The sequence below is a fragment of the Oryctolagus cuniculus genome, chromosome 8 (assembly GCF_051225735.1).
Source record: "Oryctolagus cuniculus isolate XC-2025 breed Fujian yellow rabbit chromosome 8, ASM5122573v1, whole genome shotgun sequence".
Classification (NCBI taxonomy): Eukaryota; Metazoa; Chordata; class Mammalia; order Lagomorpha; family Leporidae; genus Oryctolagus; species Oryctolagus cuniculus.
This window is the reverse complement of record NC_142874.1, coordinates 54277590-54305545: the sequence shown is the minus strand read 5'-3', so window position 1 is coordinate 54305545 and position 27956 is coordinate 54277590. Positions and strand designations below refer to the sequence as shown.

The 27956-nt window shown below is 43.0% G+C and overlaps 1 protein-coding gene and 1 long non-coding RNA gene across 2 annotated transcripts in view; one reads left to right on the top strand and one right to left on the bottom strand.

The window, feature by feature from the left end:
* Positions 1-27956, bottom strand: part of MAML3 (mastermind like transcriptional coactivator 3) — a 474643-nt gene that overhangs the window by 280449 nt on the left and 166238 nt on the right. The window lies entirely within an intron of this gene.
* On the top strand, positions 386-27863 carry LOC138843484 (uncharacterized). Its single transcript, XR_011378239.2, has 3 exons — positions 386-642; positions 13801-13862; positions 27373-27863. It is a non-coding gene; the product is annotated as an uncharacterized LOC138843484 (long non-coding RNA).

The following is a 27956-nucleotide window of genomic DNA, read 5'->3' as shown; positions in this document are numbered from 1 at the left end:
CTTAATCTTCTCTGTAAAGACCCATCTCCAAACATGGGTACATTCTGAGGTCCAGGTGGTTTGTATTTCAATCTATGCATACTGGAGGCAGTGAGGACACAGCTGAGGCCAGGACTAACAGTTTCAGATAAACAGAAAAGTTGCAAGGCCAATAGAGAGAGTCCCAATACATCCCCAGCTCAATTTCTCCTATTAGCAATATTGTATATTTGTGTGGTACATTTATCACCACTAACAAACCAGTACGGAAATATTATGACTGACTGAAACGCCCTCTTCAGACTGCCTCTGTTTTTAACTGTCATCCTTTTTCAGTTCCGGGATCCCATCCCGGACACCACATGACACTTAGTCATCAAGGCTCTGAAGGCTTCTCTCAGCTCACGTGGTTTCTCAGCCTTCCCTTGCTTCTCGTGGCCAGTTTGAAGAGGAAGGGTCAGCTGCATGGAGGAGACTGATCGACTTACAGAAAATCTCTCCACTGGGATTTTTCTGATGTTTTTCTTATAGCTAGACTGGCATTACAGATTTTTAGGAGGAAGACCACAGAGGCAAAGTGCTATTCTCCTGACCTTTTATCAAGGGTGCACGGTATTAACAGCATCTATCACTACCGGTGTGAACTTTCATGACCTAGAAGAGGTAGGTGACGCCATACAGCTATTTCTTTTGCCCCCCTTCCTACACCATGCTCTTCAGAAGTCAGTCACTAGGTACTGACCATACCTAAGGGGTGAGGAATTATGCTTCACCTCTTTGATGGTAGAATATCTGCAAAAATCATCGGGAATTCTCCTGAGTGAGAGACTTACCTTTCTCCCCATTTACTTATTCAATCATTTACTTACATCAGTATGAACTCATGGATGTTTATTTGATGCTTTGGGTTATAATCCATTGCTATTCTATTGTGCTCAGATTATCCCAGTTTTGGTTACTGGGAACTCTCTCCGTCGGCTCCTGTTTCCCTGAGACGTACCCCCATTATTGTGGGGTTTCCTTTGAACACTTCTCTCTGTCACAAGGTTCTACAAGTTCATCTTTTGTATTTCTGGCTCCAGCCCTACAATCAACCTTGTCATCAAGAAGCCATGTTTGTTTTTTGGTTTTTGTTTTTTACTGGAGGATGGTATTAGAAATCAAGGCCTGGAAATTAGGTGTGTTCACTATGGCTGAAGTGCCATTTCTAGGCCCTCTCACCTGACAGAGCAAGGGAATATATGTGTGTATAGTAACCTGTGTGTACAAATATGTCTGGATGGATCCATCTGTGTCTATATTAAGCTGAACATGAGTTCATTCTGATGTCTCTGGCTGTAAGCTGTGACCATGTGAATCATTCTCACCTTCTCTCCTTGCTTTGCTGTAATCCCCTCACCACCACAAGAGTGAGAAACCTGCCTCCCACCACCCACCACCTATTCACTTAATTGTTCAATTCCAATATACATTATAGTTGCTTCGGAATTGTTAATCTGCACCTCCCTTGGGGAAAGAATATCAATTAGAGTACAGCACTTATGCACAGATGCTTTTGCCTTTAGTTTTGCAATCTCAACTCATTTCCAAAGTGACTTCAGTCAGCACCTTCATCCCTTCAGTGAGGTCACCACACAGACTCATATTTGTGGTGGCTAGCTTCTTTTGCCACAATCTGTATTCTGTCTTTGGATCCACCTCTTAAATTAAAAAAAAAATACACACATCAAGGGATGCTGTTTATGCTGTAAAGTTTCATAGGTTTTGATAAATGCAGTGTCATGTATTTACCATTACAGTATTATGTAGAAGAGTTTCACCACTTTAAAAACCCCTCATGCTTCATCTATTCTACCCTCTCTTCATCTCAAATCCACAGCAATCACTGATCTGCTTACTATCTCTATAGTTTTGCCTTTTGCAGACTCCCATAAACATAGGAGCACACAATATGCCACCTTTTCAAACCAGCTAGGATATTACTGTTACAATAGAGACATAATGACCAGCAAGCTGGATGGTTCTGAGTTAGGAGAAGTGCAGAAGATGACTATTAGACTGATAACATGAAAGACAGAATGAGAGGAAGGAAGAGAAGGTGTGAAATATCATTTGGAAAGTGAAAAGACAAACACACTAGGGAGGCAGATTAAGTCTGCTGGGCAGCCGGATAGCACTTGACAACCTGGGGCCAAGAATTTCAAGAGGGAATAGTTAGCACCACCCTGAGTTTTTCTCCAGGGATGTTCAGCTATAGGCATACACTGGATGGCTACACAAGATGGATCCATGGAGGACTCAGACTTTACCAGGCAAGTTTAATGGAGAAGATGGGACAGAGAGTAATGGGTAGATATAGAAGCAATTATAATTATAATAATGAACTTTGAGATCTAAGTTGGGTTTAGAGGGAGGGAAGGTCGCGGAGAGGTTAACATATCAGGAAAACATGGTAAGGTCAGCAGATGGATGATTTTGACAAACTCAAGAATTGGGTGTAAGGGGTAGCAGGAGAGCAGGATGTTCGAAGGTACGACCAGTTATTGCTGAGTGCAGACCAAGGTTGTGGCCTTGAGCACAGATGGTTCATATGGAATGGAGGAAAACACATTGCAAATGAGGAGATCAAGGAGCCACCAAATCATGAAAATACAGTCACGTGCCACACAGCTGTGTCCCAGTGACGGTCCACGAATATGAGAATGGTACCTTAAGTTCATAATGGAGGAGAAAAATTCTATTGCCTACAGACATCATAGCTGTCCTAAAGTCATAGCGTAACACATTTCTCGGTTGTTGGTGGTGATGCTGGTGTAAACAAACCCACAGTACTACCAGCTACAGAAAAGTGTAGCACACACAAGTAGGCATAGTGCCTGATACTTAATGAGTGACTATGCTACTGGTTTATGTATTTATTGCGTTATACTATTATCATTTGAGTGTAGTCCTTCTACTCAAATATTTTAAAATGTTTTATTTTTATTTATTTATTTTTTGATAGGCAGAGTGGACAGTGAGAAAGAGAGAAACAGAGAGAAAGGTCTTCCTTTGTCGTTGGTTCACCCTCCAATGGCCACTGTGGCCGGCGCACTGCACTGATCTGAAGCCAGGAGTCAGGTGCTTCTCCTGGTCGCCCATGCGGGTGCAGGGCCCAAGCACTTGGGCCATCCTCCACTGCACTCCCGGGCCACAGCAGAGAGCTGGCCTGGAAGAGGGGCAGCCAGGACAGAATCCGGCACCCTCACCGGGACTAGAACCCGGTGTGCCGGCGCCGCAGGCAGAGGATTAGCCTAGTGAGCCGCGGCGCTGGCCTTAAAATGTTTTAAAAGAACCTTTAGGAGGTCTCCAGAAGAAGGTGTTGTTATCACAGAAGACCGCTTCATGTGTGTTACTGTCCCCAAAACCTTCCAGCGGGACAGGACATGCAGGTTGAAGACAGTCAGTGATATCGATGACATTGACCTGGTGAAACCCTCTGCTAATGTTTGTGTTTGTGAATTAGTTTTAACAAAAAAGTTAAAAAAGTGAAAATTAAAATATTTTAAACTTGAGAAAAGTTTATAGAATAAGGATATGAAGAAAATATTTTTAAAGACCTTTGCAAAAGGTCAACCCAACAACTTCTTTTTTTTTTTTTTTTTTTAAGATTTAAGATGTGATTTTTTTTAGACTTGATTTAAGACTTGAAAGCCAGAGTGATAGAGAGAGGGAGAGAGAGAGAGCTCTCAAATCCATTGGTTCACTCTCCAAATGCCCACAACAAGTAGGGCTAGGACAGGTAGAAGCCAGGACCAGGAATTCCATCAGAGTCTCCCACATGGGACACTTGAACCATCATCTCCTGCCTCCCAGACACATTAGCAAGAAGCTCGATCAGGGCAGCAGGGACTCAAACGAGGCACTCTGGAATGAAATGCAGGCATCCCAAGCAGCAGTTTAACTGGCTGCACTATCATTTCTGCCCCTTGAAGAAAATATTTTTATACAGCTATAGAATGTGCTTGTGTTTTAAGCTGACATTATAACAAAGTCAAACAATAAAAAATATTTAAAACTGTAAAAAAGTTACAGTGAGCCAAGTTTCAGTTTTTGAAGACAAAAAGAATTTATAAATTTAGTGTAGCCTGAGTGTACTGCATTGGTAGTCTACAGTAGCATATACAGTCATGTCCTAGGCTCTCACACCCACTCACTACATGCTCACCGACCAGCCCAGAGCCAACTTCCAATCTTTCCAAAGCTCCATTTGTGGTAAGCACCCCGCACAGATGTAACCTTTGGTATCCTTTATATCATATTTTTACCGCACCTTTTCTATATTTAGCTATGTTTAGATATCAGACACTTACACTGAGTTACAACTGCCCACAGCATTCAGTGCAGTAACATGCTGTAGCAACCAATGCGTGCGGCCCAGGTGTGCAGTACGCTATGTAAGCACACTCTATGATGCCTGCACAAAGACGCAATCACCTCACAGCACACTTCTGTTGTGAAGCAACGCATGCCTGTAGATAGATGATGATAACATCACATATAGTGACAGAAGTAGAAAAATATAGTAAGCGAAGTACTAAAGTCAACTGTGAATGCGAGAAGAAACCAGGGGATTCATTCACATTTCTGAAACCTTGGACATCAACTTCAGTGTTCTCCTTGCTTTCTACCACAACGTCAAGACACCTAACTTTCTGACACAATTGGGCACGTGTTGGTGACAGCATCACCCATCCAAAAAGCATCACCAGTCAAGGTTAAATAATTCACTCCTGCTCTTTCAAATCTATCACCAAGATAGCGTGTCAGAGTTCTCCAAAGAAACAGCACCAAGATGGGATTTATTTTAAGGAATTGGCGCATGCAATTGTGGGGGCTGGCAAGTCTGGAATTTGCAGAGCGGGCCAGCCAGCTGGAAGCTCAAGCAGGATCTTACACTGCAGTCTTGAGGCACAAATTCTCCTTGGGAAACCTCTGTTTTTGCTTTTATGGTCTTCAAATGGTTGGATTGGGCCCGCCTCTATTTTTTTCCCCCAGGGAAGTCTCTTTTCCCTAAAGTGAACTACTTGGAGATATTAATCACATCTACAAAATACCTTCCCAGCAACACCTAGCTTAGTGTTTGATGAAATAAGTGGGTGGCTCGGGCCCGTCATGTAGACATACAAGCCATCACAGAGGGAAGAAATGGAACAGCAAACCAGGAGAAGGTGGCTGTCGCAGCTTTCTGCAATGTGCTGCAGGTTCTGGGCAGATTTTGACTAGAGGACATTCATTAGGAAATGAAAATGCCACTCATTTATAATTTTCTGCATACCAAAAGCCAAATTTCTTTAGCATACTAAGGCATCCCCAAAAGTCTAACATGTTGAAAATAGATCAAACTGACAGGGTTTGTAAAGTTTCCTAAAAAGTAGCACAGGCTAGGTCTGGAAGGCCCCCCAACAGTGCAGAACTTACGGCTCATTGTTTAAATTCTTAATGCCTGGGACACAGAATGAGGGGAGGAATGGAACCAGGCTGCTGAGAACAGAAATCTTACAAGGACCATGGAGCAGCCCTCTGGAAAAGCAAAGCTGAAATCCTAAAGCTCCTTCGATCGTAAAGCACATCACTCGCTGGCTAACAAGCAGGAGGTTGAGCCAATAGTCTATGCAACAACCAAAGTCCCACAGTACACAATAAAAGATCAATGCTTTCAGATGTGCTGTTTATTTGAACTGAAATAGTTTGTGATCAACAGCGGAACACGCCCAACTAACTCAGGACTTAAAGCAGGTGTCCGTGCCACAAGCTAAGAGGCCCCACGTGAAGAATGTGCACGCACAGGTACTGCAGAGCCAGATTCTGTACTCTCCAGCAATTCCCGTGGGTAGTGAGGTGCTACAGAGCCTCATCCAAGGACACACCACACAGGACATTTTCCCAGCCCACGGGGAATTAGCTTGAATTCCTCTGTATGCTACATGTTCCTCTGTATGTTTATTGTTTAAATAAACAAAGCACACCAAAAGAGGCCACAGGGATCTCCTCTGAGGCCCTCAGGACAGTTTCTTTAAATACATTTTGGAATGCAAGCTCTTTAAGATGGGTGTTGGGAAGAGAGTGGATCTTTTTGCTATCTCTGACGCGATGTCTCCATGTGCTCTTCTCACGCTTACTCTTGCTGGCTTCCCAAGTTCACCTGGGGACCCAGAAGCAAATATATACGCCTCTTTTGCAAATATATCCCTCATCGTGTTGTTTCTTCCAGCTCTGTGGAAAGCAGAGGAGCAGACATACGTGAGATCTGTAAGCCTCCAGACTTCTCGTTTGTCCCTCCAGACGGATGAGTAGAAACTGCTTTCTGTGATTTGGGTCACAGCATTACCCCTGGTCACCACTGTCATGGTCAGCATATGTGTGCCATCACATCTAACAGTCACCTGCTTATTCTTCTCCTCCCCGTATACCTCCTTTTGCATGTTCTTTGGGTTGAATAGCAAAGATCGCTACCATGCATCAGGCACGGGCATATTTGCCAAGATGCAAGGATAAAACATCTTGGAAGAAAATGGAGAGAACAGTGCAGGCCCTGAATTTCTACTTGTTTTTAGAACTACTTTTAGTCATTATCACTGGATTAAACACACGCACGCTCACACACACAAAACTGATTAGTTCTGGTTGTTATTCATTATTCTCCCACTTCTTATTTCTAAAAAATCTGCATTACAAACAACCCTCCAGGATCTTACTCCAATCAACCTACCTCAAATCTCACAATTAATATTCCTAATATAACCACAACGTCACTCGCCTTTTTTTTAAGCAACAAAAACCAACGCTGATGAATCGCAAATCTCCACAAAAAAGGAGACCAAAGAGGTTCATCAAAGAGTGAACTTGACATTGCCAAGCAAGAACCTGCCTTGTTTTTCCCTGTTCACTAAAGCTAGTGGCTTTGGTTAACACAGGGAATGCAGTAAATACACAGTAAATTGTACACACAAAGCAGCCATCGGCAATTTGCCTGGTGGGGTCGGATAGCATTTGGCTGATGGGTCTCAGGAGAGGACGAACAATCGGCCATGATGGATTAAGTGATTGCTATTGGCTGTGTGCTTGCCCTGAATATTTTACCACGGACAGTAATCAATTACTGGAGACCAGTAATGATACCAATCAAATGCACTTAGCACTTCGGCGCCACCATCCTGAGGGCCCCCGGCTTGCCCGTATGCAAAGGCCGGAGGCGGGCTGGGAAGGGAGACGGGAGGCAGCCCCCGTGCCGAGTGTAGCAGGCTTCTCTCTCTTCGTGTGAGGAAAGGATGGATAAATGAGCCACTCACCTGCCCTACATTAAGGTTTATTTTAAAACAAGCAATATTCTCCCTCTCCCTCACTCCCAGAGGGATGACAGTTTATAAATATTTTGGCATAATACGTGGTATCCTGGTCAGCAGTTTTTTGCAAGCAGACAGCCCTGAAGAAAAAAAAAAAAAAGAGAATGACTGCACAGGGGCCCCGGGAACAGGGAAAGCCAGCTCCCCCCAGCCAGTCACTGGGGAGTTTGGTTGGTAGGAGGGCGGGCGCTCCTGTGGCCTTGCTCTGGGGTGGGAGCACTGTGCATCCTCTCTGTGCGCATGTCCACAATGCTTCCACCTAGAAAGCAGCTCCTGATGGCGGCCACGGCAGGCTGGGGAAGACAACCAGCCTCTGCGTGCTCCTAGCATGTCAAAGATAAGCCGGGGCTATCTGTCCTGGGGTTTGGCATCTCTATTCTCCCTCCAGGAGCATCTTCATTTGCAACACGGCACAGCCTGGGAGTTCTCAGGGTGAGCGCAGAGCTGTGCAGCCGTAGGATCTGCTGCTGCCATGCTGTTCATGTCAACTTCTGTGTTCAGTGCTCCTGTATGAAACAGGCACCGGTCCCACGGTGATGACTCAGAAGAGGCTTTTGGCCTAACAATAATGATAACAAAAGCAGAGGGAAGCCTCCGAAGACCTGTCCCCCCGCTTAATTCTTGGAGCTTCCGTTTGCTGTGTTTTAATGGGTTTCCCAGGGAAGTATGCATGCCCTGCTAGCAAGCTGGAGACAGCAGAAAAACCCAAGTGCATTCTGGGCCTCCCTTCCACGACTGCCATTCCCAAGTCACTTCAGTTCTTCGGTTGTCCCATCTCAAACTCACACAAAACAGGGGCAGCTCAGGCAACGGGGAGCTGTGAGGGGAGTGGAAATATTTTCTATCTTGCCTAGGGCAGTGGCTACACAGCCGGGTACGTTTGTCTAAACTCAACAACTGGGCACCTGCAGTTGGTGCATTTGCTGTATGGAGGTAAATCTCTTGACTAACCTAACAGCAAGATCACTGGATGAGGGAGTGAGATAAACACGAGCTTCTCTCACCCCTGTTAAACAAGGGCAAGCACTTTCACACCCCAGCGCAGCCCTGGGAAATCACCCTGCACTGCCTCCTGATCAGCATTTAGAACCCAAGCCAGTGCTGCGGGGTGCCTGGCCCCTGCTCTGGCTGCACCTCTGAAGCAACTGTGGGGTACAGAGCTGTAATATTGCCAGTCGCCCTGGTTGACAGAACTGCCCCTTCTCTGCAGTTTATTATTTATTTATTTATTTATTTATTTTGACAGGCAGAGTGGACAGTGAGAGAGAGAGAGACAGAAAGAAAGGTCTTCCTTTACCGTTGGTTCACCCTCCAATGGCCACTGCGGCCGGTGCACCGCGCTGATCTGAAGCCAGGAGCCAGGTGATTCTCCTGGTCTCCCATGCGGGTGCAGGGCCCAAGCACTTGGGCCATCCTCCACTGCACTCCCGGGCCACAGCAGAGAGCTGGACTGGAAGAGGGGCAACTGGGACAGAATCCAGCACCTCGAGCGGGACTAGAACCCGGTGTGCCAGCGCCGCAGGTGGAGGATTAGCCTAGTGAGCCATGGCGCCGGCCTCTCTGCAGTTTATGAACTCTGTACACCCCAGAGCACAAACTGCGAGGCAGAGAGCTCTGGGCTGGTCAAAGCAGGATACTTAAGGAATCTCCCAGGACCACCAAAGGCACATTGCCTGTCCATGAAATCCCATTCTGAACAGATTCACTCTTGTGACTGTTGCTGCTCCTATGTGCCACCTGCCCAGTGCCACAAGAGCATCTGGAGAATTAATGAAATAATGAGGCCCCGTGGCACTTGTCCAGAGGTCCCAGCCCTCCCAGCCATTCCCTGGGATGTGACACCCCTGATGGCTGCTGCCGCCCCCTCCGCGTTCCTCCTCCGTGCACAGTAGCTGGATTGTGCAAACCTGGACAAAGTGCTTGCCACTGAATGTGTGTAACTTTCCAGCGGGGCCATCTGCAATGTGGGATGTTATTACTCACCATGCATGAGTCATGCGGCCCACAGGACTCATTGCAAAACCCAGACATTCTGCCTCACTAAGTGGTTTGTAAGAAGCCTCCTCCTGCCGACGAGGATACGTGCTCCGTTGTCTCGCCTTTGTCAGGCCACTCTCTCCCCTGAGAACCAGTGGCCAGGGTAGTTGAGGACTGGATAAGACCAGGGAATTTGTGACTGTGTTAATACTGTCACTGTGACCCTATACGTTTGGTTTATTTAACCCCACCCTCCTTACCACTTGTTCCCTACACTTCCAGAAAATCTTTAAAAAATTTTATTTTTATAAAGGAAACAAATTCATATATAAAGTTTTAAGAGCACAGTGATACATCTCTCTCTACCCTCCCTCCTGCCCTCCTTCCATGTTCCTTATTTTCTTAATTTTTGCAATGGCATACTCTCAATTTACTTTATAATCACAAAATAAAGAATTCAACAAGTAGTAAGTAGAAAAACCACTGTTCCTCAGGAGTATAGACAAGGGCTATAAACAATAATCAAATCACAAAATGTCAATTTTGCTCATATATATTACTTTTTTTGTACTCTGTATATTAGTTACCACCAATCAGGGAAAAACATATATTTGTCTTTTGGCAACTGGCTTCTTTCACTAAGCATAGTGGTCTCCAATTGCATCCAGTTTGTTGCAAACAACAGGATTTCATTCTTTTTTGGCTGAGTAGTATCACATTGTATATATACTTTAAATATTATGTATTTAAAAAGTACATTGGCAGGTAAAAAAAAATCAGTACTGCAGAAAAAATATGATAGTATCAGAAGAAATTAAATGTTTTACTCTAACAATCTATTTTTTTTCACTTTTTCAAGTCTAGAGTACTGTTGACTGCAGCATCTATAGATTTAAACAGATATCTAACCTAACCTCACAGAAACTTTATTATTTTCTTATCTTAGAGGCCTAAAATCACATGTAAGAAAATAAAATGTGGTCACTAAACCATTTCTAATGATTATGAATCAATGTGTTTAAAATATATATATGTGTATATATATATATAACAAGAACAATATTTACTAAATCTCAATGGTAATAGTTACTTTAACAACACATATTTCCAACTTAAATCTTATCCTTGACAATTGTATTATTAAAGGTTAAAAGGTTACTTCTATGTTAATAAACTTTGAGGAGTGAATCTGTTGATCTGATACTTCTGTAAGTTCTTTTTTTAAAATTTTTTTTAAAGATTTATTTATTTATTTGAAAGTCAGAGTTACACAGAGAGAGAAGGAGAGACAGAGAGAGAGGGGTCCTCCATCCACTGGCTCACTCCCCAGATGGCCACAGTGGCTGGAGCTGCGCCGATCTGAAGCCAGGAGCCAGGAGCCTCCCCTGGGTCTCCCACATGTGCAGGGGCCCAAGGACTTGAGCCATCCTCCACCACCTTCCCAGGCCATAGCAGAGAGCTGGATCAGAAGTGGAGCAGTTGGGAATTGAACCGGCACCCATATGGATGCCGGCACCACAGGCGGCGGCCTTACCCATGACGCCACAATGCTGGCCCCCTTTTTTTCTTTCTTTTAAAGATTGATTTATTTATTTGAAAGGCAGAGTTACAGAGTGGGAGAGAAAAAGAGATCTTCCATCTGCTGGCTCACTCCCAAAATGGCCACAATAGCTGGCCAAAGTCAGGAGCCAGGTGATTCATCCGGGTCTCCTACATAGGTGCAGGGGTCTGAGCACTTGGACCATTTTTTACTGCCTTCCCAGGAGCATTAGCAGGGAGCTGGAGCAGAAGTGGAGCAGTCCAAACTCAAATCAGTGCCAATATGGGATACTGGCATCATAGGCAGCAGTTTAACCCAATACTCCACAATGCCAGCCCCAAGTCAATAAAGTTTGTGCAAAATCTAACTTCTTTGAGGTAAAAAATAACATATAAAATTCACATGTTTTAAGTGCAGAATTCAAAATCTTTGTTTTGCAAACTCTCACTGCAATGCAGTTTGAGGACACTTTCACCACTGCAGAAAAGTGCCCACGTGCCTGCTGGGATTAATCTCCACTACTACAATCAGTGTCTCTTCTGGGCATTTCAACGAACCACAGTCAAATACCGTGCAGTTGTTTGTATCTGGATTTTTTGAACTAGCATGATGCTTGGGGCAGTTATCCATCCTGTACCACGCATCATCTGTTAGTACCTTTTAATTGCTGCATAGAGTCCACCGTATAGCTGTCCTACATTTTGTTTATTCATTTATGACCCGATAAACACTTGGATTTTTTCCTGTTTGGGGTTATTAAGAATAATTCTGCTGTGAACATTGGTGTACATCTTTGTGCGGATGTGTTTAATTTCTCTGGGGGACACTCTCAGCAGTGGCTTTGGTAAGTTTATAGCAATGTTGGAAAAAACTATGAAATGGTTTCCATAATGGCTGTGCCTCTATACACTCCCACCTGGGATTTATGTGATTTCTGGGCTCCACATCTCACCACCACTTGTTATGTATGTCTGTTTTGAATAGATCCCCTTCCAGTGGGTGTGAAATGGTATCACATTGGGTTTTAATTTACATCCCAATAATGATTAATGATATTGAGCACATGTTCCTGTCTATCTGGTTTGGCGCAATGTCTATTCAAATCCTTTGCTCATTTCTAATTGAGCTATTTATCTTCTCATTATTTAGCTGTAAGAGTATTTAAAACGCATCTATTTCTAGATACATGTCCTTTATCAGAAAAATGATTTGCAAATATTTTCTCCCAGTCTGTGGCTCATCTTTTCTTTTTCTTACTCACCTCCTTGGAAGCTCAAAAGCACTTAATTTTGATGAAGTCTAATTAGCATTTTTTTCTTTTCTGGGTTGTGCTTTCAGTGTTGTTTTCAAGAATTCTTTGCCAAAATCCAAATAGCAAAGATTTCTCTTGGGATTTTTTTCTAGGTGTTATAATGTCTACATTTAGGTCAATAATACATTTTGAGCTAATTTTTGTGTGTAATCCAAGTTCATGCAGGTATCCTCTTATTCCAGGTACATCTGTTTAAAGACTACAGGTTTCCCCCACTGTCTTGCCACTTTTGCGAAAACCAACTGACCATAATGTCAGAGTTTATCCCTAGACTCTTAAAAGTCTGTTTCATTGACCTATATGACTACTCTTGTACGATTTACACATTATTATGAACATCTGACTTTATAACTCATTTTAAAATACTACACAGAGTCAATTCACCAACTTTGTTCATCTCTTTCATAACTATTTAAATAATGATAGGTCTGGGCTGGCGTTGTGGCATAGTGGGTTAAGCCGCTGCCTTCAGTGCTGGCATCCCTTTTGGGCGCCAGTTTGAGTTCTGGCTACTCCACTTCTGATCCAGCTCTCTGCTAATGCGCTAGGAAAGCAGCAGATGATGGCCCAAGTCCTGGGGTTCCTGCACCCACATGGGAGACTTGGAAGAAGCTCCTGGCTTTGGACTGGCCAGCTTGCGGCTGTTGTGGTCATTTGGGGAGTGAACCAGTGGATGGCAGACCTTTCTCTCTGTCTCCCCTTCTCTTTCTGTGTAACCCTGCCTTTCAAAATAAATAAATTAAATCCTTTAAAAAATAAAATGATAGCAGCCATCTCCTTTAAAAATAATTATTATTTAGGTTCAATGCATTTTCAGATAAATTTGAAGATCAGTTCTCAATTGCTACAAAATATCTAGCTAGTATTTTTATAAGGATTGCATTGAATTTAGAGATCAGAAGAAAAGCCATCTTGACAATATTTGGTCTCTCAAATCCCCAGCTAGAGTGTCTCTATTTTTGAATTACTCTGAGTCATGTTTTATAAATTTTTAGTGTACAAGTCTTATTCCTCTATTGCTAAATTTATTCCTAAGTCTTTCTTTTTTATATTGTTGGGAATGGAACTGATTTCTTAATTTTCATATTGGTGCTTATAATAATAAAAATGGGATACTTTATATGTTAATCATATTTTACAACAATTTTAGATTCATTTATTAGTTTTAATTTTTTTGGATGTGGTTTCCTTAGGATTTTTCACATACGGAGATCAAGTCATCTGGAATAAACTTTCCATTCTTGATGTAGTTTTTTTTTTAAATTTATCTAAAGAGCAAAGGGAAAGAGGGAGAGAGACAGACAGAGATCCCACCCACTTGTTCACTCCCTAAATGCCTACAACAGCTGGAACTGGGCTAGGGTTGAAGCCGGGAGCCCCAAACACAAGCCAGATCTCCCATCTGGGGGCAGGAAACCAGTTGTCTGAGCCATCACTACTGCCTCGCAAGAGGCTGCACTGGCAAGAAGCTGGAGTCAGGAGCTAGATGCTGAAGCAGGCATTCCAACGTGGCATGCAGACATCTTCATCAGTGTTTTAATCACTAGACTCAATGATCACCCTGTCTGGGTACCTTCATTTTACTTTTTTCTTATTGTGCTGCCTAGAATTTCCTGGAGAATGTTGAACAGAAGTGGCAAGAGTGCTCACTTGTTCCCTATCTCACCAGGTAAGCATATTACTCTACCATAACAGATGATGTTAACTATGGGGTTTTTGTAGATGTCCTGTATCAGATTGATGTCCTCATCTATTCCAAGTCTGTTGAAAGTTTGTTATCACGGATGGGTGTTAGGCTTCATCAAATACTTTTTGTTCATCTACTGAGATGATAATTAGTTTTTGTTATTCTATTAATACAGTATATTACATTAATTAATTTTCAGATGTTAAAGCGACCTCACAGTAATGGGATAAATCCCACTTGGCCATGGTGCATAATCCTTTTCACATGTTTCAGAATTCAATTTCCTAATATTTTGCTAAGGATTTGTGCATCCATGGGCTCATGAGAATATTCCTGTAATGTCTTTGTCATTAGTCATAAGTTGGGAGGTATTTCCTTCTCTATTTTCAGAAAGGGTTAAAATGAAGAAACACAGAAAGAAACACACACACACACACACCCTTCAGATTGTTGCTTATAACAGAAATATTTTTTGTATGTCAATCTTCTATCCTACAATGTAGTTGTGTTCATTTCTGTATGTATACAATGTAATTCACAACTGAAGCATCTGGACCCAGGCTTTTATGTATGGGAATATTTTTTTTTGACAGGCAGAGTGGACAGTGAGAGAGAGAGAGACAGAGAGAAAGGTCCTCCCTGCCGTTGGTTCACCCTCCAGTGGCCGCCGTGGCCGGCGCGCTGCGGCCGGCGCACCGCACTGATCCGATGGCAGGAGCCAGGTACCTATCCTGGTCTCCCATGGGGTGCAGGGCCCAAGCACTTGGGCCATCCTCCACTGCACTCCCTGGCCACAGCAGAGAGCTGGCCTGGAAGAGGGGCAACCGGGACAGAATCCGGCGCCCCGACCGGGACTAGAACCCAGTGTGCCAGCGCTGCAAGGCGGAGGATCAGCCTAGTGAGTCGCGGCGCCAGCCATATGGGAATATTTTAAAATACTTTTCTAATTCCCTTACTACAGGTCTGTCCTTTTATTTCTTCTCAAGTCCGTTTCAGAGATGGGTGTTTTAGGAATTTGTCCCCTATTTCTTGTAAGTAATCTAACTTGTTGGCATGAAGTTGTTCATAACGTTCTCATATAATTGTTGTAAATTCTATTGGGTGGGTAATGATGACCATCTTTCATTCATGATTTTACCGATTTGTGTCTTTTTTTTTTTTTTGGTCAATCTAGTTAAACCTTTGTCAATTTTCTTGATCTTTTACAAACACACTTTTGGTTTTGTTGACTTTTTCTTTTCTATTGATTTCTGCTATAATATTTACTTTTTCTTTTGTTCCTTCTTGCTTTAGATTTAGTTGGCTTTTTTTCCTGGTTGTAAAAGATTGAAGCTTAAGCTTTTCATCTGAGATCTTCTTTTCTAAAATAGATGATTAAAGTTATTAGTTTTTATCTAAGAACTTTTTTTAAAATATTTTTATTTATTTATTTATTTGAAAGTTAGAGTTACACAGAGAGAAGGAGAAGCAGAGAGAAAGAGAAGTCTTCCATCCACTGGTTCATTCCCCAGTTGGCTGCAACATTTGGAGCTGCACTGATCCGAAGCCGGGAGCCAGGAGCTTCTTCTGGGTCTCCCATGTGGGTGCAGAACCCAAGGACTTGGGCCATCTTCTACTGCTTTCCCAGGCCACAGCAGAGAGCTGGATTGGAAGTAGAGCAGCTGGGACTCCTCGAACCAGTGCCCATATGGGATGCCAGCACTGTAGGCGGCGGCTTTACCCACTACACCACAGCGCCGGCCCCTGTCTAAGCACTATTACACCTGCATCTCATAATTTTAACTTATGTTTTCATTTTCATTTCAGTTGAAAATATTGGGGGTTGGTGTTGTGGCACAGCAGGTTAAGCTGCCACTAGCAATGCTGGCGTACCATATCAGGGTACCAGTTCAAGTCCTACCTACTTAGCTTCCAGTTTAGCTCCCTGCTAATGAGTCTGGAAAAGCAGCAGAAGATGGCCCAAGTGCTTGGCTTCTGTGTCCCACAAAGGAGATGTGAATAGACTTTCAGATGGCCTGGCTTCTGCCTGGACCAGCCCCGGCCATTGAAGCTATCTGGGGAGTGAACCAGAGGGTGGAAGATCTGTCTCTGCTTCTCCCTCTCTTTCTCTGTCACTCTGCCTTTCAAATAAATGAATAAAGTCTGATTAAAAAGTAGTTCAAGGCCGGCGCAGCGACTCACTAGGCTAATCCTCTGCGCTGGCACCCCAGGTTCTAGTTCTGGTTGGGGAGCCGGATTCTGTCCTGGTTGCCCCTCTTCCAGGCCAGCTCTCTGCTCTGGCCCGGAAGTGCAGTGGAGGATGGCCCAAGTGCTTGGGCCCTGCACCTGCATGGGAGACCAGAAGAAGCACCTGGCTCCTGCCTTCAGATCAGCGCAGTGCGCCAGCCCCAGCGGCCATTGGAGGGTGAACCAACAGCAAAGGAAGACCTTTCTTTCTGTCTCTCTCTCTCTCACTGTCCACTCTGCCTGTCAAAAAAAAAAAAAAAAAAAAAAAAGTAGTTCAAAATATTGTCCAATTTTCTTTGGGATCTTTTCCCATGTCTCATGGGTTATTTAGCCATGAATTTTAGAATATCCACACTTTTCTATTACTGATTTCTAATTTAATTAAGCAGTGGTTGAAGAAAATAATTAATTTGATTCATTTGATTTCAATTCTTTTAAATGTGTTAAAACATTTAAGTAAATGAATAAAATAATAACTTCAAATAAATGAATAAAATCTTTTTAAAAAGTAGTTCAAAATATTATCCCAATTTCCTTGTGATCTTTTCCTGTGTCTCATGGGTTATTTAGATATGAATTTTAGAATTTCCAAATATTTCTATTACTGATTCAAATTTAATTAAACAGTGGTTGAAGAAAATCATTTGATTTCAATCCTTTTAAATGAAACATTGAAATAAATGAATAAAATAATAATTTCAAATAAATGAATGAAATCTTTTTAAAAAGTAATGCAAAATATTGTTCAATTTTCCTTGGGATCTTTTCCTATGTTTCATGGGTTATTTAGACATGAATTTTATAATTTTCAAACATTTCTATTACTGATTTCTAATTTAGTTAAACAGTGGTTGAAGAGCATGCTTCATTTGATTTTAATCCTTTTAAATGTGTTGAAACATTTATGGCCTTTCAAGTAGTGTATTCTTGAGAATATTCCGTGCACATTTCTAAACAATGTGTATTCTGCAGTTAGTAAGTAGACTGTTTTTTGTATGTCAGGTTAACTTGGTTGATACTGTTAAAGTTTTCCATAGTGTTGTTGACTATTTAACATCTTACTTTCTAGTTATTCTGTCAATTGGTGAGAGCGGAATACTGAAATATTCAACTGGTGTTGCTGAATTGTCTATTTCTTAGTTCCACTGATTACTGTTTCATGTGTTTTGAGGCTCTGTAGTTAATGTACATATGCTTGTACATATATAGTTGGTATATATTCTTAGTGCACTGATCCTAGAATCATTAAAAAATCAATAAGAATCATGAAGTATCCCTCTTAATCTCTAATAATAGTCTTAAATGTATTTCATTGATTTTGATGGCTAATATTTTCATACTGTATCATTTTCTATATTTTATCCTATTTATGTTTTAATAAAAAATGTGTTTCTTGGGGTTAAGCCGCAGCCTGTGACAACAACAACCTTTATGAGTGCCAGTTCAAGTCCTGGCTGCTCCACTTTAGATCCAATGTGCTGCTAATATGCCTGGGAAAGTAGCAGAAGATGGCCCAAGTACTTAGGTCCCTGCTACCTTTGTGGGAGAACTGGATGGAGTTCTTGGCTCCTAGGTTTGGCCAGGCCTGGCCAGCAGATAGAAGATCTCTTTCTGTCTCTGTCTCTCCTTCTCTCTCCCTCTCTCTCTCTCTCTCTGTGACTTAAAAAAAATAAAAGTAAATCCTGGCCGGTGCCGCGGCTCACTAGACTAATTCTTCCCCTTGGTGCACTGGCACACCGGGTTCTAGTCCCGGTCGGGGCACCGGATTCTGTCCTGGTTGTCCCTCTTCCAGGCCAGCTCTTGGCTGTGGCCCAGGAGTGCAGTGGAGGATGGCCCAAGTGCTTGGGCCCTGCACCCCATGGGAGACCAGGATGAGTACCTGGCTCTTGCCATCGGATCAGTGCGGTGCGCCGGCCGCAGCGCACTGGCCGTGGCGGCCATTGGAGGGTGAACCAACGGCAAAGGAAGACCTTTCTCTCTCTCTCTCTCTCTCTCACTGTCCACTCTGCCTGTCAAAAAATAAAAAAAATAAAATAAAATAAATCTTCATTTGAAAAAAAGGGTGTTTCTTATGGACAATGTATGGTTGAATCTTTTTTTTTAAATCTACATTTTGACTATTTTTAAAAAAAATCTCACTCACATTAAACATATTACAGATACAATTAGATTTACAAAGGCTACTTTTTAATTGTTCTTTGTCTCATCTTTTTTGTTCTTTTAGTGCCTTCTTTTATGCTAAATACATGTTTTCTGGCTAGCAGATTAATTCCATTTTACTTCTTCTATTGTTGTTGTTTTTTATGATTTTATTTATTTGCGAGGTAGAATTATACAGAGAGGGAGAGAGAGAGAAAGGTCTTCCATCTGCTGGTTCACTCCTCAAATGGCCACAATGGCTTGAGGTGGGCCGATTTGAAGCCAGGAGGAAGGAGCTTCTTCCAGGTCTCCCACGTGGGTGCAGGGACCCAAGCACTTGGACCATCTTCTACTGCTTTCCCAGGCCACAGCAGAGAGCTGGATGGGAAGAGGAGCAGCCGGGACATAAGCCAGTGCCATTTGAAATGCCGGTGCCCACTATGCCATAGCACCAGGCCCATCATTGTTGCCATTTTCTCGGTGGTTACTCTGGGAGTTGTAATACACACCTTAACATCACAATCTATTACAGATTAGTACTAACTTAATTAAAGAAAATATAGAAATTTTACTCTAATACACATTGTATACAAGAGGTATTCAGAAAGTTTATGAAAGTGTGTATTATGAAAAAATATGTATAAATTTCAAAAAGTTTTTGCACCCAAATAAAGTGATTCTTTAATTCTATTTTCCATGCACTTTTAAAAGTACCCTTGTACATATACATGTGTGAGAAATTGAACAGAATGTTATAATTATTGCTTTATACAATTTTATATCTTTTTTTAAAAAAAATTTATTATTTTTATTTGAGAGATAGTTACAGACAGAGAGAGGGAGAAACAGAGAGAAAGGTCTTCTATCCACTGATTCACTCCCCAAATGGCCACAACCGCTGGAGCTGGACCGATCTGAAGCCAGGAGCCAGGAGCTTCTTCTGGGTTTCCCACATGGGTGCAGGTGCCCAAGGTCTTGAGCCATTATCTACTGCTTTCCCAGTCCATAGCAGAGAGCTGGATCAGAAGATGAGCTGCCAGGCTCAAACTAGCAGCTGTATGGGATGCCAGCACCACAGGCAGAGGCTAAGCCCACTATGTCACAGTGCTGGACCAATACAATTTTATATCTTTTAAACAAGGTAAAATAATAAAAATTATAAGGTCAGTATGTTAACCTACATATTTACCAGGTCCAGTTCTCTCCATTGTCTCTTGTGGATTCAGGTTATCTGGAGTCACATCCTTTTAGCTTTAATGATTTATTTTCACACTTTTTTAAAAAGATTTATTTATTTGTTTATTCAAAAGTCAAGTTACAGAGAGAGAGGGAGAGATAGGGATCTTCCATCTGCTGGTTTGTTCCCAATATAGCCACAATGGCCCGGGATGGGCCAGGCCAAAACCAGGAGCCAGGAGCTTCTTCCAAGTCTCTCACTTCAGTGGCTGGGGCCCAAATGCCTGAGCATCTTCCACTGCTTTTCCCAGGCCATTAGCAGGAGCTGGATTGGAAGTGGAGCAGATAAGAACCAGAGCTGACATTGCAGGTGGAGGCTTTACTCCGATACACAACACCAGGTCCCATATTTCTTACACATCAGTTACAGTAGCAGCAATTTTTTGGTCTTTTTTCTTTTCTGAGGCTGTCTTAATTTCTCCTTCAGTTTTTCTGTTTTGTTTTTGCAGGATAGTTTTTCCAGGGCTAGAAAGCTGACATCTTTTCCTTTTAGTGCTCTGAATACGGATAACATTTCACTGCTTTGAGGCTTCTTTTGTTTAAAATGAGAAGTCAGTCAGTCATCATACTGATGGTTCAACCTGTAGGTGATTAGTCGGTTTTCTCCTAGTGGTTTCAACGTAGTCTCTTTTTCTCTTTCAACAATCCATGATATATGTCCAGATATTAATCTTATTTGTAGTTAGTTGTGTTATTGGCTGAGTATATTAAAGTTTTTCATCAAATTTTGGGAAATATTTCTTCACATACATTCCTACTCCTTTCTCTTCCTCCTGTTACTCTGTGACTCCCATTATTTGTATGTTGGTATGCTTGATACTGTTTCACACGTCTCTGAAGCGCTGCTTGTTTTTCTTCAAGCTCTTATTTCTTTGTTCTTCAAACTCCATAATTCCTACTGAGTACCAAGTTCACTGGTTCTTTCTTCTGTCTTCTTGAATCTGCTGTTGGGCCCTCTTAGTGAATTTATTTGTTTCACTTATTTTACTTCTGACTCCAGAATTTCATTAGGTTCCTTTTTATTTCTTCCAAGTACTTTCTTCCTTCTCACTCTACTTGTTGATTCATTGTTGCCATGCTTTCTTTCACTGCTTTAAACATGGGTACTTTTAGTTTGTTTTCCCAGTTGTTCTTCCATCCCTCAGTCTTGCAGAGTCCTCATACGTTTGTGTTATGCATAAAGTTGAGCATATTTATAATAGACATTTTAAAGTCGCTCTTTGCAAATCTAGCATCTGGGGACATTAAGGGAAAGTTTCTGTTCACAGCTTTTATTTTTCAATATGGGTCACTTTTTCTTCTTTATTTGCATAGTTCAAAATATTTTCTTGAGATTTAACATTAAAGATGATATGCTGAGGGGCTGGCACTGTGGCGCAGCAGGTTAACGCCCTGGCCTGACGCGCCAGCATCCCATATGGGCACTGGTTCAAGTCCTGGCTGCTCCACTTCCGATCCAGCTCTCTGCTGTGGCTTGGGGAAGCAGTAGAATTTGGCCCAGGTCCTTGTGCCCCTGCACCTGAATGGGAGATCCAGAGGAAGCTCCTGGCTCCTGGCTTCAGATCGGTGGAGCTCCGGCCGTCGCAGCCAATTGGGGAGTGAACCATCAGATGGAAGACCTTTCTCTCCCTGCCTGTCCTCTCTGTATAACTCTGACTTTCAAATCAATAAATAAATCTTTTAAAAAATTCATCCAAAAAAAAAAAAAAGATGATATGCTGAAGCAATTCTGGATGCTGTCATTTTTCACCTGAAGGTTATTGTTGTTTCTGGTTCTATTTATTTATCTAGTACTTGTCCAGTTCTATAAAACCTGTGTCCCTAACAAGACGAGGTCACTGATGTCCCTTCTCAGCTTTTTAAAAATGCTTATTTTTATTTTTAATCCTGGCTTCTGATTTGTCATCCCTAGATCTGCATAGTTTAGCAGTTGATCAATGATAAGACAGAGATTATGAAAAACACTGCAAGCCAGTAAGGTTTCCATCCTCTGCTGTTGGATCTGTGTGTGGGCAGAGGAACACACCCAAAGACCAGGCCACCATCCAGTGGATCTCGGCTTTTGCCTTCCACGGAGGACCTTCCAAGTCGCCCATATGCATGTGCTCAGCCTCAGGACTGACATGCAATGAGAGATAAGTTGGGCTCTCTTTGTCATCAGCCACACATGTGGACAGGCTCATCTAGGAAAATGCTTATTCCTACCACAACTGCAACCTCAGGATAATAAGCCATGGGCCAAGCACAATCTGCTGCAGCCAGGATCACTCTTTTCACTTACAATGCCACAGGTCAAAAGCCTTGCCCACCATTCCAAATCAAGCAAGCCCCCTTTGCCAGAAACACCTGCCACCCCTAAGGACCACAGTCCTTCCTTCCCCCAGAACCTCTACGGCAACTGAGCTGTGCAAGGGACAGTGTAGCCCCAGGCAAGAATTCCAGATTCCCAGTGTTCCTAATGGAGTTCAGCAGTTTTTCAGTGTAAACACTTATCGGATTGTTATATTTCATAGCACTGAAATGATGGTTTTGGTTCATTTTGTCTAGTAGTATATTTTCTTCCTTAAAAAGTAGATTTGCTGGGGCTGGTTCTGTGACGTAGCAAGTAAAGCCACCACCTGCAGTGCCAGCATCCCATATGGGTGCTGGTTTGAGTCCTGGCTGCTCTACTTCCTATCTATCTCTGCTATGGCCGGGGAAAGCAGTAGAAGGTGGTCTAAGTCCTTGGGCCCCTACACCAACATGGGAGACCAGGAAGAAGGTCCTGGGTCCTGGCTTCGGATTGGCTCAGCTCCGGCCATTTCTGCCAGTTAGGGAGTGAGCCAGTGGATGGAAGACCTCTCTCTCTGCCTCTCCTCTTTTCTGTGTAACTCTGACTTTCAAATAAATAAATCTTTAAAAAAAAATAAAAGAGAGTGGATTTGTTGACTCTATAGCCAGAAGTCCCACCCAAGATTTATTTATTTTTTTTGAAGATTTATTTCATCTATTTGAAAGGCAGAGTAACACAGAGAGAGGAAGAGACAGATAAAGAGATCTTCTATCTGCTGGTTTACTCCCCAAATGCCTGCAGCTGGGCCAGGTTGAATTCAGGAGCCAGAAACTCTATCTGGGTCTCCCACGTGGCTGACAGGGGTCCAAGTACCTAGGCCACCTTCTGCTGCTTTCCTAGGCACATTAGCAGTGAGCTGGATCAGAAGCAGAGCAGCTCTGACTAAACTGGCATTTTGATATGGGTTGCCAGCACCCCAGGCTGTGGTTCAACCCGTTGTACCATAATGCTGGCTCCAGGATTTGTTTGTAAATGATGCAGTTACTACTCAGATACATGGCCCTCCAGATGATTGTTATTTATGTATTATTTATAATCTGCATTATTTGATTTTCTCAGTGTCAAATATTATGTAGCTCCTGAGTGACTAAAGCTCAACTTATGGATCGCTTTCTTATAAGGGAATAGAAATGCAATTGGTAAGTAAGTACTTAAGTCAAGCTGTGTAGGGGCCCAGGTCTAGATATACAGCAGGAACTCAACTTTCTGAGTCACTGATGTAGATTCGCACTTATATTTTGAGAAAAAAATACACTATTCCCCCCCATTTCTATGACATTATTGCCCATTACATTCACCAAGCATCTATACCAAATACCATCCAGAGGATATACTTGAAAACCTAAGGATCATTTGAAAATACATTTCCCTTGGGGCTGATACCATGGATCACTTGGTTAATCCTCCACCTGCGGTGCTGGCATCCCATATGGGCACCGGGTTCTAGTCCCAGTTGCTCCTCTTCCAGTCCAGCTCTCTGCTGTGGCCCGAGAGGGCAGTGGAGGATGGCCCAAGTGCTTGGGCCCCTGCACCCACATGGGAGACCAGGGAGGATCACCTGGCTCCTGGCTTCGGATCACTTCCATTGGGGAGTGAACCAATGGAAGGAAGACCTTTCTCTCTGTCTCTGTCTCTCTCTCTCTCTCTCACTGTCTATAACTCTACCTGCCAAATTAAAAAAAAATACCTTTCCCTTAAAAACATCCCATTAAAACTACATTTTACTTTTTTGGCATGATCTTTCCCTGAAAGTCCCAATGAGTTTTTCAGTTCACATCAAGCCGGCATCTGATTGAGGTGTTGCCCATGTTAAACAGTAGCAACATTTGATTAATTTATTAAAACTGTCATGGTCGACTTCATTTACCTCAATAAAGACTGTTCATTCCTTTCCATGGCTCTTTATGTCTCTATAACTGAAATTATGAGATAAAAAGAGTCAGCAAAGCAGTAGCAGACCTATAACCTCTATTCTCCTCTCCCTGGAGGAAAGAGAAAAAAAAAAGCAACCAACGCAGCACTTCCTGTAGCATGGTTCAACCTGGGAATAAAAAGAGCTTTGCCAACATCAACTAAACCTCGCCACAGTTGGTGAAGTTAAAATCAATACCAGCCCCTTAAAGGAGCATAAACGCACTTGCCTGAGATCAACGTAACAAATCCACACAACCACCAGAAATGTTGGCCTTTAATCACCACATGCCAGTCCTCCCTTACTTACATCAAAACCACCCGTAAGGCCAGTGGCCCAAGTTCTATCCCGGCTCTCTTTAGCTGGAGACCTTTCTTTCTAAAGGACAAGAATGTGGGAGTGGAAGAGGACCAAGACTAGAGAGATGATTCAGCTATGGGAGCAGCACCCTCAGTGGAAAAAGAACAGGGACTCAGAAAGATGTGGCCTTCTTTCCCTTCAAATGCAACGCGAACATGAGCTAGGAGCCAAATCTCCAATCAGCTAACAAAACACAGATTGATTTTTGCTGTTTGGGTCCAGAATGGAATAGATGTGTGTTAAATTTGCAACACACTACTCCAATTTTCTCCATGAGCAGTTGCAGTTTCAGCCACCATTCGTTCTTACCGTGTTAAAACACATTTTCAGAGCTTCTTCTCTATTAGGAAATCGGACTGAAGGTTCCAGATGGCTTTCTTATAAGGGATGTTATCCCATATATCCTGATAACTGTTCTAATACTCATTTAAGGTCGCTAGGGACCAGGTATTATAATTCCAGTGAAAGGACAGGCAAGAGCATAAAAGATGTCCCTAAGAGGTCTCAGAGATCGTGAGGAACAAAGTGAGAAAAAGTCAAAAGTTGCTGAAGTCAGCAGAGTTGTGTCTAAGAAATTAAGCTCACCCAGCCCTTGGTCATCGCTTTACAGAAGAAATGGGTCACTAGCCCAGGTGACAAAAGGCCAGAGGAAGATTCCTTGCCTAGCTGCACGAGTATACACACAAACACCTTGATTCATCCTAGGTTTTACTTTATGTTACCAACTAACCCAACAAAGTTTCACAATGTATCCAGATGAATTAGTGAAAATTACAAGGAGCTTTCCCCTTACCCACAACTTACATGGATAAGGAAATCTATGAGTGCTTCACAAAAGTGTATTACCATTTAATCATATCCTTGGTTCAACAGATATTATCAATCTATATTGAGAGCATGTTCACTTTCTCCTTTTCAAAAAAACCAGAGCCAAGAAAGAGAAACCGGGGTGGAGCCAAGATGGCGGAATAGTGAGGGTGCGCACCAATAGTCCGGGAAAAGATAAGTTTTATTAAAGTGGAGTTACGGTAGCCTCAGGAAAAGGATCAGGGAAAAATTGCAGAGGAAACTCTTCCGGATCTAGTGGCTGTGACTCGGAGGACCTACAGGAAGAGCAAGGTCGCCCACCGCGTGGAAGCCGAGCCGCGGGAGCCGCCGGACCTGCTGGACCCGCCAGCCCTGCCGGAGCTGCAGAGTCTGTGCGCCAGCGCTGGAAGGGGAGGCAGAGTTAGACAGAGAGAGAGAGAGAGAGATAGACAAGGGTCTAAAAAAAAAAAAAAAAAAAACAAAAAACAAAAAACAAAAAAACAAAAAAAAACAAACAAAAAACAAAAACCAAAAAAACCAGAGCCAGAATCACAACTGAACTATCATGCCTTTTTCACAGTCACACAGAAAAATGAAAATTACTCAAATGAACATCATTTTTCTTTTTAAAAATTTTTTTTATTTTTAATTCACAAAACTGAATCTATTTATGCTCTATGACATGACGTTCTGAAATATGTATGTATTATGCATTGGCTAAATTGAGAAAGTTAATAGATGCATTCCCTCATATCTTTATCTGTATCTGTATATGTATGTACATACACATGTGGTGAGAGCACCTACAATCCACTTTTAAGGGGCAGGCATTTGGCCAAGTAGTTAAGCCACCACTGGGATAGTAGCAGCCCATATCAGAGTGCCTGGTTTGTGTCCTGGCTCTGCCCCAGATTACAGCTTCCTGTTATGCGCACCCTGGAAGGCTGGTCATGGCTCAAGTGGTTAGGTCCTGGTGGGAGACCCAGATCGAGCTCTTGGCTCCTTGTTTCATCCTGGTCCAGCCCTAGTTGTTATGGGCATTTGGGGAATGAACCAGCAGGTGGGTGCTCTGTTTCTCTTGCTCTCTCGTACTCTCTCTCAAATAAAATAAACTTTTAAAACTGCATTCTTGGGCCGGCGCCGGGGCTCACTAGGCTAATCCTCCGCCTTGTGGCGCCGGCACACGGGGTTCTAGTCCCAGTCGGGGCACCGGATTCTGTCCCGGTTGCCCCTCTTCCAGGCCAGCTCTCTGCTGTGGCCAGGGAGTGCAGTGGTGGATGGCCCAAGTCCTTGGGCCCTGCACTCCATGGGAGACCAGGATAAGCACCTGGCTCCGCCATCGGATCAGCGCGGTGCGCCGGCTGCAGTGCGCCGGCCAGGGCGGCCATTGGAGGGTGAACCAACGGCAAAGGAAGACCTTTCTCTCTGTCTCTCTCTCTCACTGTCCACTCTGCCTGTCAAAAAAAAAAAAAAAAAAAAAAAAAACCACTGCATTCTTAGTAATGTTCACGTATATCATGCATTGGTATTAATGGCAGTTATTGAGTTGTACAATAGATCTGAGCTTATTCCTCCTGTCTAACTGGAATTTTGTGCCCTTTGATGAACATTTTCTCAATTCCTACTACTACCATCATTCTGCTCTCTGCTTCTATGGGTTCAGCTATTTTAGATTCCAGGTATAAGGGAGATCATATAGTATTTGTCCTTCCATGCCTTGCTTATTGTTGTTTCTTGACTAGCTGAGGTCTGTTCTGTTTCACTTATAATTACATTTGGAATAGATTTTTGAGGCCTGAGGTGGGAAAGCTTAACCTAGGAGCAGAGGCAGAAAACATGAATCACAAGTTTTAATAAGCCACAGCGGGAAAGAGTAAAACTGGCCAACCTTCTATCAAGCTTATCTTCACCGATACATTAGTAAATAATCAGAAGATGATGATGACTTTCAGTTCTACCAGACTAGGGGTTCTACGTCCTAGACTTAAAATCAGGACTGACGGTCACTATCATTAATTACTCATAAAACAGCAAGCCAACACCGAAGGCTGCTCATTAACACAGCTGCCCATAAGGAGCTTATACTCGAGTAGAGTCACAAAAGTCACACACCATGGAAACTCAAAATATCTTAGCTACAACTACCCCTTGATTTTTTGACTGCATACACTCAAGCCAATCTGGCAGAGAAAGGAACCTGCATGTATTAAAATTCCTTTCCCAATTACACAGCATCCCTTGTACTGCAGCACTCCCAACGGCCCTTCCCCAGCAACACTGGTCCCCTGAGCAGGTGCTGGCAGGGTAGCCTGGAGTGGCTCCCACTATGCTGGCAGGAAAGCACTGGCAGGTACCCAGCACCCAGCTCCCAAATCCAAAGTCAGGCCAAAGATCTGGATGTCCAGAAGCAGGAGCCATTTAAAATAATTTGACTGCCATTTAGCAGTTCTTTCTCAAAGTTCCTCTTTGTGAATTTACAGGAAGATCTAGGATGCTAGCGTTGGAAGGAGCTTGGCAAGGGAGTAATCAAGTTTCCTGACTTGGTCTTGACACCAGGACCGGACTGCCTATCCCAAGGCCAGCTCTGTTTTTACCAAGCTACACCAGGCAGAAGTGTATTCAGAAATGACACTAGCGGGGCCCGTGCTGTGGTGTAGCGGGTAAGGCCACCGCCTGCAGTGCCGGCATCCAACATGGCACTGGTTCGAGTCCCAGCTACTCCACTTCTGATCCAGCTCTCTGCTATGGCCTGGGAAAGCAGTAGAAGATGGCCCAATTCCTTGGATCCCTGCACCCACGTGGGAGACCCGGAAGAAGCTCCTGGCTCCTGGCTTTGGATCAGCGCAGCTCCGGCCGTTGTGGTCAAGTGGAGAGTGATCCAGCAGATAGAAGACCTCTGTCTCTCTCTGCCTCTCCTTCTCTGTGTAACTCTGTCTTTCAAATAAATAAATAAATCTTAAAAAAAGAAAAAGTATCTTGGCTCCATCTTGATAAATGAGATGGTAGGCAGTTTATTGCTAAACAAAAAAATGGCACTAGCATTGCTTCTTTGGAAGTATGGGTC